At 26.2% G+C, this 16,746-nt stretch overlaps 1 protein-coding gene and 1 long non-coding RNA gene across 2 annotated transcripts in view; one reads left to right on the top strand and one right to left on the bottom strand.

The window, feature by feature from the left end:
• LOC136978534 (muscle-specific protein 300 kDa-like) overlaps window positions 1–16,746 on the bottom strand; it is a 232,983-nt gene that overhangs the window by 209,193 nt on the left and 7,044 nt on the right.
• LOC136978583 (uncharacterized) lies at window positions 6,190–16,168 on the top strand. Its single transcript, XR_010881251.1, has 3 exons — window positions 6,190–6,491; window positions 15,816–15,925; window positions 15,999–16,168. It is a non-coding gene; the product is annotated as an uncharacterized lncRNA (long non-coding RNA).

The following is a 16,746-nucleotide window of genomic DNA, read 5'->3' on the forward strand; positions in this document are numbered from 1 at the left end:
ATTTTTATGCACTTGGTTATGGAGAAGATTAGAAAATAAAATATTCATTAACGAGATCAATTGGTTTATGTTAAGAAAAAAATTATTATTAAATAAATAAATATTTTAACCAGAGGAATGAATTAATTACATTTATGCAAAACTCAATTTCTTAAGGAGAGAATTAATACTTTAATTTTATAAAAACTTAAATAATTTTAGTAAAAATATGATCTTTAAATACATTTTTAATAATTATTTTGTATATTAAAATTTAATTTATAAAGATACAATCATTTTAATATACTGTATTTTTCAAAATGAAGGCAACAATACCCTTTGTATAAAAAAAAAGCCTTCCAAAAAAAAGTTATAAAAATTAGAAATAAATAACTATAACATGTATATTTTATTAATATTTATCATCTTTTAATTAATTTTCAGTTTTTTCCATAGAGTAATGTTATTTAAAAATACATAAAGGTCATTCTCAGATTTAACACATGATAAATGGCCAAGATGTATTTAGTACTGTTGCATCCTGAGAAGTTGGGCAAACACAAATATTGTGAAAATTTGAGATAGATTCGAGGCAAAATTTGCAAGAAATTATATATATAATTCTATTGTTATAAAATATATATTAAATATAAAAATTACACAATTTGCTTGTAAATTTTATTTTATTAAAGCTAATCTAATGATGTAAGATGTTACACTAACATCTCACAATTTAAACTAAATTAACTCAAAATTAATTATTGTCATTAAAATGCATTCGAATTTAAAACTTTAAATGTTTTCTTTGTTTTTAGAATAAATATTACACTTTGAAAACAAGCGAAACGAATTTATTTTCAATCCAAAATCAATGTAAATTGGAAAAACAGGTGGATAAGTCACATGAATAATATGTTTTTCAGTGATTTACTTTAATCAAATTAAAGATACATACGAAACAAATCCAAACTATAGTCTATACGACAGCGTAACATGCAATTGAAAATTAATAATAAAACATTCGACTGTTCTCAAAATCGAATAAATATACTTTTAAATTAATTTTATATAAGTGAAATTTGGTTATAAGAATAATATCATATTGTAATCCTTCAGTTTCATTTGTCTATTGTTTTAGTTTCTGAAAAACATTTCGAACAGACACACGGACAAACGAAATTTTATTTCTCTTGCTTTTTCTTTCTCAGAAATCATACAGACAGACATATGAAATAAATGCAAAAACTGAATTTTATCGCTAAAAATGCAAATTTATAATGTATCACACAATATAGATAAAATAATTTTAAATAATTCTAATAAATATATCTTTGAAACTTTTAACAGGTTTTACTGTACTGTACAGCTTATAGAATATACTTAATCATTTGTTATGTCTCTATAGATACGCTGTATAAAGTCTTTAATGGACTGGTAAGGTGATAAGAGAGAATTTAGGACTTAAAAAAAAAAGTTTTAAGTACAAAGGGGTTTGTTTGCTAAATTCAGAACATAAAAAACTTATAAAATTTTAAAGAAGATTGATTGTAGATATGGTTAAACAACAATTGTTTAAATAAATAGAAACAGGAAGACATTGAGATATTTCTAATATTTTTACTTCGTAATCAATCATTTAAAACGTCACACCTTTGTTAAAAATCTTTGTAGCATTTCATATCACATATTTGGCAGAGGACCTCCTATGCTTGTTTTGAAATATTTTCACTACTTAATATTATAATTCTATTTTTTTTTCTTTTTTTTAATTTAATACGTAATTTATTGCACGATTTCTCAAAATAAAAACTTGTTGAAATTCTGTATTCACTTTATATGCCCGTCTGTTTGTCTATCCGGATATTCTCCAGATTTTCGGAAATTAATGGAGATAGAAAATCGAAATAGTGTTTATAATGCGAACATTTTTCAAAATATTTAAAAACATAACGTATTTACAGGAATAACTGTACTATTGGAAATGATTAATATATCATTCAGTAATCACTTTTATGGTAAAATGTGATTATAATTTTTATAATTTTTCAACCACTGCTATATAATTTTGCCTTCCCTCTTAAATTTTCTCAGTTTCTGTCATCTTTATTGTGTATTAGTTAATCTCTCATTCTATATATATCCTACAATTATTAGATTGCTAAATAATTATCCAAACAATAAATAAAACTTAACACCATTAATAAAAAGATTTGAACAATAATAGTTAATAACGTAAATGATAAAGCTCATCTTAATTATAACTAATCAAATAAAGATAATTTTCCTATTAAAATTCTCCAAGAGAAATCTAATCTAAATCTGTAAGAACTCATTATTTAATTAAATATTAATGTAATTCATAAATCCACTTTCCATTGCATTCACTTTTATTTTCATTCCAAAAGAATATATTCTAATTAAAGTTAAATCACTGCATTTTAATTCATATTTTTTTCAATAAAAATTTATCTCTTAATGTAATAAAAATATTTTATTATTTAACAGGAAAGGGGACTTTATCAATACAAATAATGAATATAATAGAAGATAATAACGTTATAACAATAAAAAAAGGTATATATTTTTTAATTTTTAAAACCATAAAAGATGAATTATTAAATAACTTAATCCACAGTTTAATTCAAATTCATTTTGATAAAATTTTTAACTATATTTATTATGCTTATTAACAACTGTAACTATAATATATTCATTTTAATTACTGTTAGAATTCAATTGTTTTAAATTAAAGAGTTAACTTATAATCTTATTATTTAATTATAGACATACATATATACATAAATTAATAGTGAAATTGTGTATATACAGTATCTATGTATAGTATATAAGATAGAACATCTTTACATTTCTAAACCCTTCCACCAATCTGGACCAAATTTTTTAAAGTTACTCTCTAAAACCTTTCAGAAAAAATGCTTCCATGAAACCTGGAAACGCCCAATTTCACTCCCTTTAAGATATTTTATGTTTAATTCAATATTACATAAGTAAATATTGTATAATAATTAATGAAGGAACCATGAATCATATTCTTAGTAATGATCTCAGAGTATAGAATAGTTCTTCTAGATTTAGAAACTCTGCAGAAGTAACGTTGTTGATTTGAGCTGGCTTAAAATAACCAAACTTTTAATATGGTTTTAATTAATTTTAATGTTTATATATATACACAAATACAATTTAATTATTAATTTAAACTATCATTTTTTTATAATTACAATTATAAACAGCAATCAATTATTTTACACTGTTGTAATTTAATGTAACATAAACAGGAAGTTTTTTTTTCTTTTGCTATTTTTAATACTTTGAATGATAGAAATTCCGTTGTGTCAGATAAAAATAAGCAGATACGAGGTTTTTCTTCTAAAAAAAAAAAAAAATTAATTAATTGTGAATAAGATTACTTTAAAATGAAGGAATTTAATAAGCAAAACGAATGTTTACTAATTAATAATTTGTGTGAAATTTCTTAAATTTTGACGTAGAAAACAATCTCAAGAGAGAAACTTAAAACTTTAAAGTCAATAACACTTTCACACGTGATCACAACAGCTTTAGAATCTACAATACAATGCTTGATTATGAATCATCTCATTAACTAAAAATACACTGGAGTTAACAAGAAACGAGCTGCAGATAGCTGCGTAAATAATCGGAAATTAAAGGGGGTACACGTTTAACTGAAGTGAATCTGACTTACAAATGCACTAAAATCATGCGTGTGTTAAGTAATACTGAACGTTATACGTGGAAATTTGGACTATATATCGTATATTTCTCGAATGTTTAAATAATTAAACATTAAGGACGATTGTCACTGCAAAATTTCATATTAAAAGGTACCATATCAGAAGCTCAGAGAAAGTAGGTCAGGAACACTAAAAGAATACATAGTCAGTATCTTAATTTATTATACAATTTAATATATAAATTATGGATTTATTTATAGATTTATTAACAATTTCTCGAGTTTCGATGCAAATTAATGGGAAAGATGACAAGATTACGGAAGTGCAATACTTAAAATCTCGGAGCGCTTGTCATACAAGTAATTAATTTGAAGGACTAAGCTCGTGATAAAACTAATTTATTATATGATAATATAAAGAGAAGAAAAGTTAATTTTATAAAACAAATGACTTCATTCCATAAATTGAACACAGAGGAATTCCAAGATAGGGATTTTCTTCATAGTTATAGTTCCAAAACGGGGTAATCGGTTATAGAAAATTCGCATCTCGGGCATTCATTCGGCTATTAACTTGACAGATATTTGATGTAGAGTCGAATATCAGCTATTTCCGGTGACGTCACGTCCAGAAACGCCCTTCTATCCAAATGTTATTGTTAGTTAATTGTGGGCGGAGTGACGTTAACGGGACGACTACCATTCTTGCACAGAAACATTTGTAAAATATTCCACATCATCTCTTTAAATTGTCAACGTGTGTGGAAGTTTACGATTTATTAATGTTTTAAGGTAAAAAAATGCCCCTTCTTTTTTTTAAAAAAAAATATATTGCATTGTTACTCTGACGAGATGTATTTTTAGTGGAAATAGTTTGCAGCACAGTCATGGTTCGTTGCTATTTTCTGTAGTGGATTATGTTTTAAAAAACCACTGGCAGAAGGTACAAATGTCCAAGCCAATTTCTGTTTGTCTTAAAGTCATTTGGAACAAAATGTTATACGAAATAATTAGAAGCAAACGCATTAAAATGCCGTTTTAAGAGCAGTCCTCGCTTCATACTGCTTCAAAAAACACCAGATTAACTAATTATAACTGCATTTATATTAAACAAATTCCAAAAATTTAAGCGTGTTAAACTTCAAATTTTACTCCTGAAGAACCTTGAAGAAGTTCAAATAAATTACAGTAAAACAAAAACGGCATGGTGCAATTGTAAATTTTACTTTGTATGTTTATAATTGATCATCAAGAAGACAATAATTATACTTTAAACTCCTTCTTCTAATATCATCTGTACATAAAATCAAGAATTATAATTTAATTTAATTTATCGGTTAACTAAATTATACTATAATTTAAAATTTTAATGGAGTAAATTGTGATTTATAACACCATTATATAATATATAATTAAATTATCATTCGAGGTAAATTGATTGTTTTGATGTACAAATTTAATGGTTATTTTCTAAATATAGAGTTTATTTTCCTTTAAAAATTAAGTTTTTAAATAAAAACTTTTCTTGTGATAATGAAATTCTTAGACGAAGAAAAATAAACGAAAAAATTTATCTTATCTTCATTCGAGTGTCAAATAAAAGATAAAATGTAATAAAATTTTAAAAATAAACAAAAATTCTAATTCTGAAAAAGTATAAAATGTTACATTATAAAATTAGGAGTTGTATAAAGTCATTTTCCTGCTTTTTTCGGGCTAATTTTCAGGCAAAGTTGCTTAATTATAAAATTAGAATAATTGTAATTAATTTAAAAAATAATCATTTTAATTTATATTTTTATAAAATTCAAGTTTAAGAACTTTCAAAGCTGCCTTCACTGTATAATAGGAGTTGTTAACCAAGTTTTTTTCAAGCGTTACGCTTATTTTATGAAAATAATGCATTTGAACTCAACCGTAACGTATATAAAAGTATGAAGAATAAAATAGTTTCATTCATAATCTCTCATTATGCATGTGACACTGTTTTTCATCGATTTTACTTAGAATTTTATCCTACTTGATAATCATCACACGCTCCATTTTTCGCTTTGTAATGTACAGTACAGTACGTCTTTGCACAATATTTAAATACTGTACAAAAGCAGGAAAAATGATTAGCAAGCAATTTCGCAATAGTTTAACGTTTACTTTGTAAAATTTTCGAAAAAAAAAAATATATAAAGTCGCAACGTGGAAGTAATTAAATACATTTTATAGAGCGGCCTTCGACACTCCCGGAACTAGTTATACAATTATATGCACGTATACAAATGAATTTAATGAAATTTGATTACAGAATCCATCACTGACCTTTAATTTCCGCAATTCGTTTATCGTATTGTCTAGAAGAAAGTACTTCCACCCCTTCCTCCACGTGGCGACGTTCGCCCTGTGGTAATCGTGGTGACCGAGGTGGTTGCCTAGGCGATTGGGGTCTATCCATGTTTACAACCGAATTTTCGTGTGCGACATTTTTGCTCCGACAGTCGAAGCCAATCCAGTCAGAACACCTGGTCTCCCCTTAGGTGCAACACTTTATTCACAAACCACCTGCCGCACGTTTCTGGTCAAGTCGTGAATCTCGTGTGGTCGACAATTGTGTGGTGGAGACCATGTTGTCTGCTGCAGTGTACGTGTTACTGCCATCGATACCAAGCTTTACGATTGGAGGAAAAATAAATCAATGGATTCGGCGCAAAACGTATTCAATGGTCTGGTGGCATTTCCTTTATCGTTTCCTGGTGACGTTTACAGTAATTCGTGAAGAATTGTCAGGTTATGAATTAATCTAAACAAGGTAGGAAATTCAAACACGTTTCGTCGTCCGCGAATCGAAAATCGTAGGCGCTGCCTCGTTAACGGCAATTAAATTATGCTAATGTTTAATTTATAATATAAAAAACAAAAACGGTGTGGATTTCTATTGATTTCGGTAACTCCTTCACGGAGGCGGAAGAGTATATTTGCGTTATTGACAGATGCAGAATCGCATTAGCTTGATATAAAAATCAATACAGATTTTTAAATATGGAACTAATTAGGTATAAAATCATTCGAAAATCTAATCTAATTTTTTATTCATAAAATATTATATTGTTAGATTTAAGTATTGTTTTATATAATTATTGAAGCATAATTATTACATATAGGCCTACTTGTACATGTGGAGCATTAAACTCTCTCTTTCTTCCTCTATACATTTAATTAATTTATTTATTTGGAGAGAGGAAGAGAGAGAATCTAACAGAAATAATTAGAAAAATAACATTTATTTATGGATTAATTAATTTACTTGTACAGTATAATCATTATTTGTAGACATAAATGAAAATTATTAAAAAACATTATCATCAATAACATTTTTTTAACTTTTAGAAATAAATTTATATATGTTAATATCAAAAAAACAGTGAATGATATGTTAATTAAGCGATTTCTGTTAATTTTTAAACATTTTATTGTCTTTCAAGCCCCTGTAAATGATATTTTCCCTCAGTACACCTTATTTTAAATATATGGAAATTTTTGTTACACCTTCCTAAATGACAGAAAAATATTTTGATCATTTAAAAAATAGCATATTTAAAATAATTAATTAAGTTCTCGGTTTAATTCATATATAAAAAAAAATATAATGGTAAGCTGCTTAATTTAATTCTGCATATTAATAAAGATTTATTAATTATTTTTATTACTTTATCTGTTTTAAAATAGTAAAAATAAAAATATTATAAGCTATTTCTGTTTATCTAATTGCGATGTAGATTAAAACATACAAATTTTATAATTTCAAAGATCATAATTTGAAGAAATAAAAATGCAAATTCAAGTAAACAAATACACAAATATAATAGAAATTTGGTTTTAAAAAAATTCAATTTTACTATATTTATTTGATCTCAAAACAGCAGAAAGCATAGCAGACAAATTTAGAAATAATTGCCTCAATCAGATCAGCCATAAGTTAAAGAGTCATGCACTGAGTACAAAAATAATTTTGTTTCACCACTTCACTCTTCCATATCACAATAACTAAAGTTTAAGTAGAAAAAGAAAAAAAAATCTACATTCACAGACTATTATTATAATTTATATTAATATTATATTATTAAACCTAAGTACATAAGAATACATATTCTAAAACTTGATCTATTGAGAAATAATTCATTTTATTTATGAAGCTTTTATGGTTTTATATACATACAGAAGATAATAGATATAATCTCGATATTGTAATACACCTACTTTTAACTATAACTCATTAATTACATAGCAGAAAATCTAAAATGTTGACTTGGGATGAATTACAATTTTTATATTTTATGTTAATATAATCTTGATATCAGTAAATAAGTCAGAATAAATAATATCTTACGATATAAATTTCAGTCACAATAATATTCTAATATATTATATTTTCTATAGTGAGAAATATAAGATTTTGTAGCTTATACAAAGCTTTCTAAGACAACATTATCAAGTAAATTAGCATTAATCATGACATGAAAGCAATATTTATGTTTAAGACACTTATTAGTATAAATGTCCTTCTTAGACTGTTTGAATTTCAGATCAGTTTCCAAGTAAACTTGTTTGAAAATGATAAAAAGTAAATTGGAAACATGTCAAGCTACATCTGCCAGAACCTAAAACTCAGGTAGAAACGTCTTGTCAAACATTTTATATAAGATCATCCTCAATAATTTTCACGTCGGAAGTAAACAATAAAGATTTAACATAAGCCAAAGGTTAAAATTAATCCAAAAATTTATGCTCTATCAGTATAATACTTATATAAAAAATCAAACATGAAAAATAAATAAGAAACTTAAGTTTTTGTTCTGAAAAAGCATTTTAAGATAAGCTTATGAAGAAGTATGATGCCCTATAACTATGCCTTTAAAGAAAGTATTTATAGTTCACAATACATTCTTGATCTCTTCCATTTGAGGAAGTATTACTTCAAAAGTAGTGATAAATCATTTAGTTTCTGTCATAAACTAAATATATAATGATTGCTGACTTCAACATACACCATAAAAGCTCTCGCACAACAAAGAAATTGGAAATAAAGATTAATTTTGATTATTTAAATAATTTACAACAAAAATTTTTATTGGTTACAATTTTATTCTCTCTTCTATCATAGTTTATCCTTATTTAATATCCATTAAGCAACAGAAAAACTCAGTTATATAATTTTATCATCTTTAACTTTTTTTTAAAATAATTATTTTAAATTTTCAGGTTTTATTAAATAACTTTACAATATTTTAAGATTTTCTATTTAAAAATTTAAATCTAAGATAAACCCAAATTAAATATTCAGAATGAAAGTTTAAATTTAGTGATGAAAATAAAAATGATAATTTATATTCACATCACACCTATTACCTTGAACAACTTGCATAACAATTTTATGAAGTATTTTTTTATTAATCAACCTCTGAATTCTGTGGTTTTGTAAGGGTATAAGTATAAAACATTTAGTAATGTAACCATATCTAAAATTAATTCAATAATAATTATGTAAAATAATACTTTTCGGGTTCTATATTCCATACATTAATTATCTGACAAGAAATAGATATTCAATAATGGATAGAGAGATCCATACATAAAAAATAATTCGAGAATAGAAAATGTCAGATCTTTTTAGCACTGCTTAACTAGATCCTTCCATAAGTTGATACTATTTTTTTTTTAATTTTCTTTTTGGAAGATAGCAATCAGAGTCTGTAAATATTTAATAGATATTATTTTAGCATTTAAAGGAATCTTTGCTTATAAGAAAAAAAAAGAGGCTCCACCCTGAGTAGATATATGATGACTGATAAGGCACGCCCAATTTCCACAAGGTAATATATCTTCAAAAAGTGCTAAAGATTTATAACAAAAATGACAAATTCAATGATATTCCTTCTTTAATATCATATTTAAACTTAATTAATGCTGTTATTCTAAAGATTTAATATATTTTTCTACCTCTTCCTCCATCAAAAATTGATGTATAATTTTTTTTTTACATGAGGAAGAGGATTTTAAAGTGTTCTTCCTGGATTTATTAATTTAAAAAAAGAAGAATGGAAGGAAAAAATAAAAATAAAAAAATTGATAATTATGTAGAACAAATTTCAAAAGAGAAGAATTTTGTAAGAGTTGTAAAATTCGTGACACGATTATTTAAGCATTTAGCATCGTGACCGCTTATGATTTACATAACAAGAGCGAGCTGTTGATGCATTGAATCTATTAAGATCCACTCTTCGTAATAAAAAATCTATAATTTTCAATGCTTTTTAACGATGACATAAATTATTATATATAAATTTTACATAAAGCTAACTCCATCTAGTGATAAAAATGAATTATTTACTGTATAAATATGCGACAAGTCGAGGAAGAAAAGTGAATTTTTAAAGATTTAAATAAATAAAAAATTGTGTCAGGAATCTGTTCTACTTTATCGTCAATAAATTAACCAGATTGAGCATGACGTAAACGTTAAATTTAAACTAAGATTCGAATAATTTCTGCCTCTCGCCTACAACTTAAAAGGAAATGCGTCCACCCACCTAATAACATTACCGGAATTTCGCCTAATCCAAGGTTATTGATGTAATAATTTTTAAAAAAAATAATATAAGTTGTATAACGCTTAGAATATTAATACTAATGTAATATTTTGAACAGTATTACATTGCTATAATTTATAAAATTTAATATTAACGAGATCGTATCGATATTTTATTTTAAAAACAATAAAAATTCAGAGTGGGATTTTGACTTGGTACCCCTAAGCTATCAGGATTCCAAACTGGAGGTTTTACCCAAATGACCTTTCCCTCATCAATAAATGTATGTGTGTGAAGGTCCCTGATAGGCCCAGATAGATTTTTTTGTGAAAGCCCCAGACAAAATAACATTTTAATAAATAAATTATAAAAAATTAATTAAAGTAGTGAATAAAGTTTAATAAACACATAATAAAAAATAACTTCCTTCTGTTAATGTGTAAATATTTAAAGTCAACAGGATATTTTCTGTTATATTTATTCACATTTTAGTAAAGTATTTTAGTTTTTATTTAATTTTATTATTTTTCCTGTGTAATTTGAAAAAATATATATATATATTTTTGTAAATTATTTTTGAAATTTTTATTGATATATTTAAATTTATCATATTATGTATACAAAATATCATTTAAACTAATGAAATTTTATTCTATTTTGATTATATTAGCATTCAATTGATAAATAATTCGATATTTCCGTTTTTTCTTTAATTACATTTTTATATATTTCGAATTTTTATAAAATTTTGAAGTAATAAGATTTCTTTTTAACAAACAATATAGTATTTATAACGAAAATGTCTTAATTTTTAAATTGTTTTAATCGTATTTCTTGATAATTTTTCTTTACTTTTTCCGTCTTGTGGGCACTAAAAGGGCCTTTTTTCCCAGGCCCATCACAACTTTTGGCTACACCCACACTGCCAATGGGTTTTCGACCCGTGTGAACTCGAACCTAGGTCCCTCAGAGCGGAAGGCCGATGCCTTGCCACTCTGAAGGATACGGCCTTTTCTTAGTAAATATCCAGATCTAACTTTATTATTCTTGTTTATTTAACTAATAAAAAATGTACTATTAATTAAATTCATATTTAATTATTATTTACAGTATTTTTAGTCATAATTTCGAAGGAAATTTTGACTTTTCTTAATAAATTTATTGCTAATGCATACATTTTCCGCCATTCCCACATAATTATATATTATAGACATAAATAATATATACTGTATTTAAAATTTTCAATTTGAATATATTGCATTTCTCTTAAAACATTTTAATCAAATTGGAAAAATTTGATATTTTTTTTAGTGTAGACATCATTTTATTTATTAATAACGGAAATATCTCTTAAACATGTTTTAGTTGTAAAATCCCCTTTTAGTACAGTGAAAGATTATTAAAATGATGTTAAAAATATCCGTGAATCACTATTTGAGAAATTCTGATTTAAATAAAATAATTTCGTATACAGTATTTCAAGAGTTTCCAATGTTTTAAGCTAGAACATCTTCCGTTTAGTATAACGGTAATTCGATTGATTACAACGATTAAATTAATCGATTACTGGCAGATTATATTTGATCGATTAATCGATTATATCGTCTTAGATCGATTATGTATCAATTTCTAGATATATAATCTATAAAGCTTTTTCATTTTTTGTTTCTTGTATTCAAAAAGTTCTCGCTTGTGAAGTCCTAGTCGTGGACATATTGTAGACAATTTTTAGTTAATTATTCAATTACCCACGAAACAATGTTTGAAGTAATCTGATACACATGACTAAACCTATTTATATGTAATTAAAATGTGTTATCAATTTGATATTGTAGACAACGTAAGAAAAAATTTTACTGTATACAAATATTTCATGTTGAGTATAAACAATATAACTATTTAATATTTTGTTTTTCTGTATATTCGTTCAATAATTATCTGTATATTATAACTTTACTACTTTATGTCAATATAATTTATAAAAATAACTATATAAATGCAACTGTTTTCACTTACACTTGGATAAATAAAACTGGATTAAACTGGATTGATGAGATAAGGCAACAGAACGCATGGGCGATCTGCCAAGAGGACCTTCAATAAGAAATTGGTCCCTATTTAGGTGTTAGACACGTGAAGAAAACCCGGAAACTCCACGTGGCCAACCTTCGGGTCGGGCACGACCTGCGACAACCACCAGTGTTCAGTGATTTTATTATAATATAACTCTATTAATTCTGTATACTGATATAAATTTTTGGTATTTTACGTGTATTATTATATAAATATTTATCAAAATCACTAAATCTGAATAAATCACTAAGTAGCTATATTAATTTCTGGAAATTTTGTGTGTTTACTTCTCGAAAAAATCAGTTTTAAGAAATCTTGAAAATCCCTATCTTGAATAGTCATGTCTTTTGCGTTCTGAAACATTCTAGAGTGAGCACGATTGTGAAATTTATAAGGATACAAAAAATAATGTTCTGTTCTTCCTGCCAGAGATAGTCTCTAACTGGAAGAACAGCGGGACATATATAATATGGACGTAAGCTTATCACTAAATTTATAGTCAAGATATTCTCGTCTATAATTTCAATGGACGATGGATTGGACATAGATCCAATATGGTAGAATCTCCTCGATGCAGTGGCGTAGCGTGGGTGTCAGCCGCCCGGGGCGGAGGAAAATTTCGCCCCTTCTTAAATAAAATACGGGGAATCCCTACAAGTCAGTACAGTCTGTACTGACTTGACAACACCGTCTGTACTGTACAGACTGTGTTGTCAGTCGCTACAATGAGCAAGATGTCATTATTATACATTCATTTAAAGAAAGGGATTCCCCAGTTTCGTCACAGAATAAGTAATGAAAAATTCCCTGCTCATTTCAATCAGTCCGAATCGTAGGTGCGATAAAAATATGAAATAAAATGGTTCAAATTTTTACAAGATATTATTATTATTTATTGTGAAAAAATGCCGCCCCCTAAAAGTGCCACCCGGGGCGGGCCGCCCCTGCCTCCCCCACTACGCTACGCCACTGCCTCGATGTCCAGTGAACAAAGCGTGGTAATTCTCTTTGTGAAATTATGAAAGAGTAAATCTCTGAAATTTGCCTTTCCCTTTACCTATTTTTTATGACTCAACAGATAACACGGAAAATATCTAGAAAAATATGGATGGAGGAGATGAACACAGCTTACGAGCAATTATTTATTGTGATGACGTTGCAATTTTCAAACGTATTTTTAATTTATTTAATTTAAAATATATGCTTTCCACCTCAAATTAGTAGTGGCTTGTCACCGTACATCATTAAGAATAGTCGCGCCGGTCATTTATTAACTGCTTTCAGGGAAAAATATTTGAATTGAAATAACGTGGTTTGCATCAGGAGTCCATATATAGTTAATCAGGTCCTCCTGCCTCTAAGGTTTCCATATCTTATCTTGTCTTTCATCTATCTAATTCCGTTCTCGAGATTAAGGAAAGACAGTGGGAATTTATAGGTCTACAATTTTTTCAAACTGCAGCACAATAATCAGCATGCATAGCGATGTTGTAACCACTAGATATTTCACTAAGATCTTGAAATATAGACATTACGTATTATTGTTTCATTAGTGTTATCATATTTCAAAATTTACATGAAATTTTTCGATCGAAACGATGACTTCTTCATATCTCAGTGTCTTATGAAACATGTTACGATTTCGATCATGTAAATCCCTCCCAGATCGAACAATATCTGAGAAAATAATACAAAGTGGTTATGAAAATCTAAGTAATAATTGAAGATATATAGAAACCATTCAGCTTTATTAAAGCATCGATCCTTTAATCTATTTTTCGTCATGGATAACGTAATGCATTATATTTAATCACTGCCATTTCAATATTATGTATAAAAATATATTACCGTGTACAATCATTTAAAGCGAAAGTTAAAAATCTAAAACAGTGATTCATCGGTTGAACTATAAATTTATACAGAAATTGAATATAAAATTTAATTAATACTTAATTAAATAACAATACTTTTTGAAATTTACGCAAGAATATATCGAAATGATTTAAAAAGAGTGAATATTTTTGCTCCCTGAATTCAAACTGTTGCGAATACTTATGGAATAGGTAATTAAACGGAAATTACATCAAAACAAATACGTTCTGGGAGACCCGAGATCAAACTCTGGCAGGCAAAGAACTTCAGGAATTTTTCGTGGGCGGTCCATTCCGAATATATCTCTGCCCCTTTCCATCAAGCCGCCTTATTACGGACCTAGCCGTACACACGATGGGCATGGAAAAAGGGTCCTCCTAGTGTCCAGAAAGAATCCAATATAAATGTATATTCCGTCCAAATATTCAATTTTTATCAAATTCAATTGTGAATACAATGAAAATCACAACTAAAATTTTAATTGTAATAGGCCTACTATCAGATTCTTAGGGAAGTGTAATGAAGTCATAAATATGAGGCCTCATCATCTCCTAAAGAACAAAAATACGTAAATAAAGCAAATAAAAACAGTTTTCACTGTTTATCATAATAAAATTGAACTAATCTTGCTAGACACCCAATTCCTTAATTTACAGAACAGTATTTTACATTACTTTTTTTGATAGTTCTATAAACATATATTCTATCAGCTAGAACAGTTTTTATAACACTAGACAAACCTACCAAACACTAGAATCAATAACTATATTAAGAATTAATCAATCACGGATAACAAATTAAATAATAATAATAATAATATTAATAAAATAATTTCGCTTAAAGTATGGTTAAATTTACTAAAACTTCTTCAATAAAAAAAAAAATTTTGTGGCTTCTTTCCTATTCTTATTACCAGTAAAATTGAAGTTTTATGTCACACTTTCGCCCCTTTCTCTGTAAGGATTAACATTAAAATTCTTATTGATTTCAAAAAAATATTTATGAAATGTATGGAGAAAAAAATGTGTGTAATTTTTTATTTAATGAAACCTGATACTTTGGAGTTTATTAACGTTAATGTTTACGGTTGCGTAAATAACAAATCCCTATACAGTGATAACGGATGTTTTTATAAAGCGAAATATATTACATAAAATAAATATATTACTTAACCTGAAAACTTATTTAAAAACTATAGTAGAGAGTTAACTATGTAAGTGTTATCCTAAAATACTTTTAAAGTTATTTTTGAGGCTAGATCCTACTTTAGACTCCCATCTTTCTCACTTACAAGAATACATTTGAAACTAATACTCCATTTACAAAAAAAAAATATGATAAAAATATTAATTTGTTTTAATTTAAATAAGCAATAAAATTTTTAAACATTCTCAAAAATTGTCTTGAATTAATAAATACATTAAAAATGCTTATTTATTAACTCTAGCAGTTAAATTCTTCATCCAAATCCTAACTTTCTTGCATGTTTTTATGTATATATAAAGATAATTATTGGAGAACATTTTAAATATTTTACTGATTATAATTTCTTTATTAATGAAGTATATAAATATAATTTTATTTATATATTTTTTATACAGATGCCAAGAAAACAAAGGGAAAACAGTTTACGAGCTGTTGGTTACTTCATTAGTCATGAAGCTAATTTGTAATTTGAATTTATAGATGAGAATTAAAAAAAAAAAAGTAAGTATATTTAGAATATTCTAAAGCAGGGAATATTCAAATAATTAAACTTTTATGTATATGAATTCTGTATTTAGAATATTAAAAGCCTCGAGAATCTACTTGAACTTAACTGTTTAAACTTGCCAAATAATTACCCCTTTCATCAAAATATAGAAAATGATTCATTCCTCTTACAATATTCAAAACATATTTATCGGTTCTACTTAAGAAAATTCTTTAATCTGAATAAATCTAGCATAAAATTTCATTACATATCTATAAAAATTATTTCCTTTAAACAGGATATTCTTACATTTTAAAATAGCTAGAATTATGAATTTTTAAAATATTTTTCTTATAGTAAAGCAATGATTTTCACTTTATTCTTTACCAAATATTGGATTTTTCTGATTTAAAAGTACATTATTAAAACCTTTAGATTATTATATAAATTAAAGAAAATAGATAAACATATTTAAAATGAAATTTATAAAAGAAATCAGAGAGGATATGACATAAAGCATAAAAGTTCCAAAGTATAGATGAGTCAAAAATCATTTTTCCTCAATAATTTGTAAAGTATATCCTTTAAAATATTATATTAAAATGAACAAAATTTAATTAACCTACTTAAAGGTTTTCTTGTTACTTCTCATATAGCAATAATTAGTACATTAAGTTAATAGAAAATTCAATTAAAAAATAAAATTATAAAAATACTTTAATCTGTCTTCAAAAATCTCTTCATAATGAAGCTATCTAATTGACACCTCATAAATTATAAAAGTAAGACTACAGTTTCTAAAAATTTCTTATAGAATCATTGTAAATTTTTTTAAAGAA

The sequence above is a fragment of the Centruroides vittatus genome, unplaced genomic scaffold (genome assembly GCF_030686945.1).
Source record: "Centruroides vittatus isolate TY-2023 unplaced genomic scaffold, ASM3068694v2 contig_546, whole genome shotgun sequence".
Classification (NCBI taxonomy): Eukaryota; Metazoa; Arthropoda; class Arachnida; order Scorpiones; family Buthidae; genus Centruroides; species Centruroides vittatus.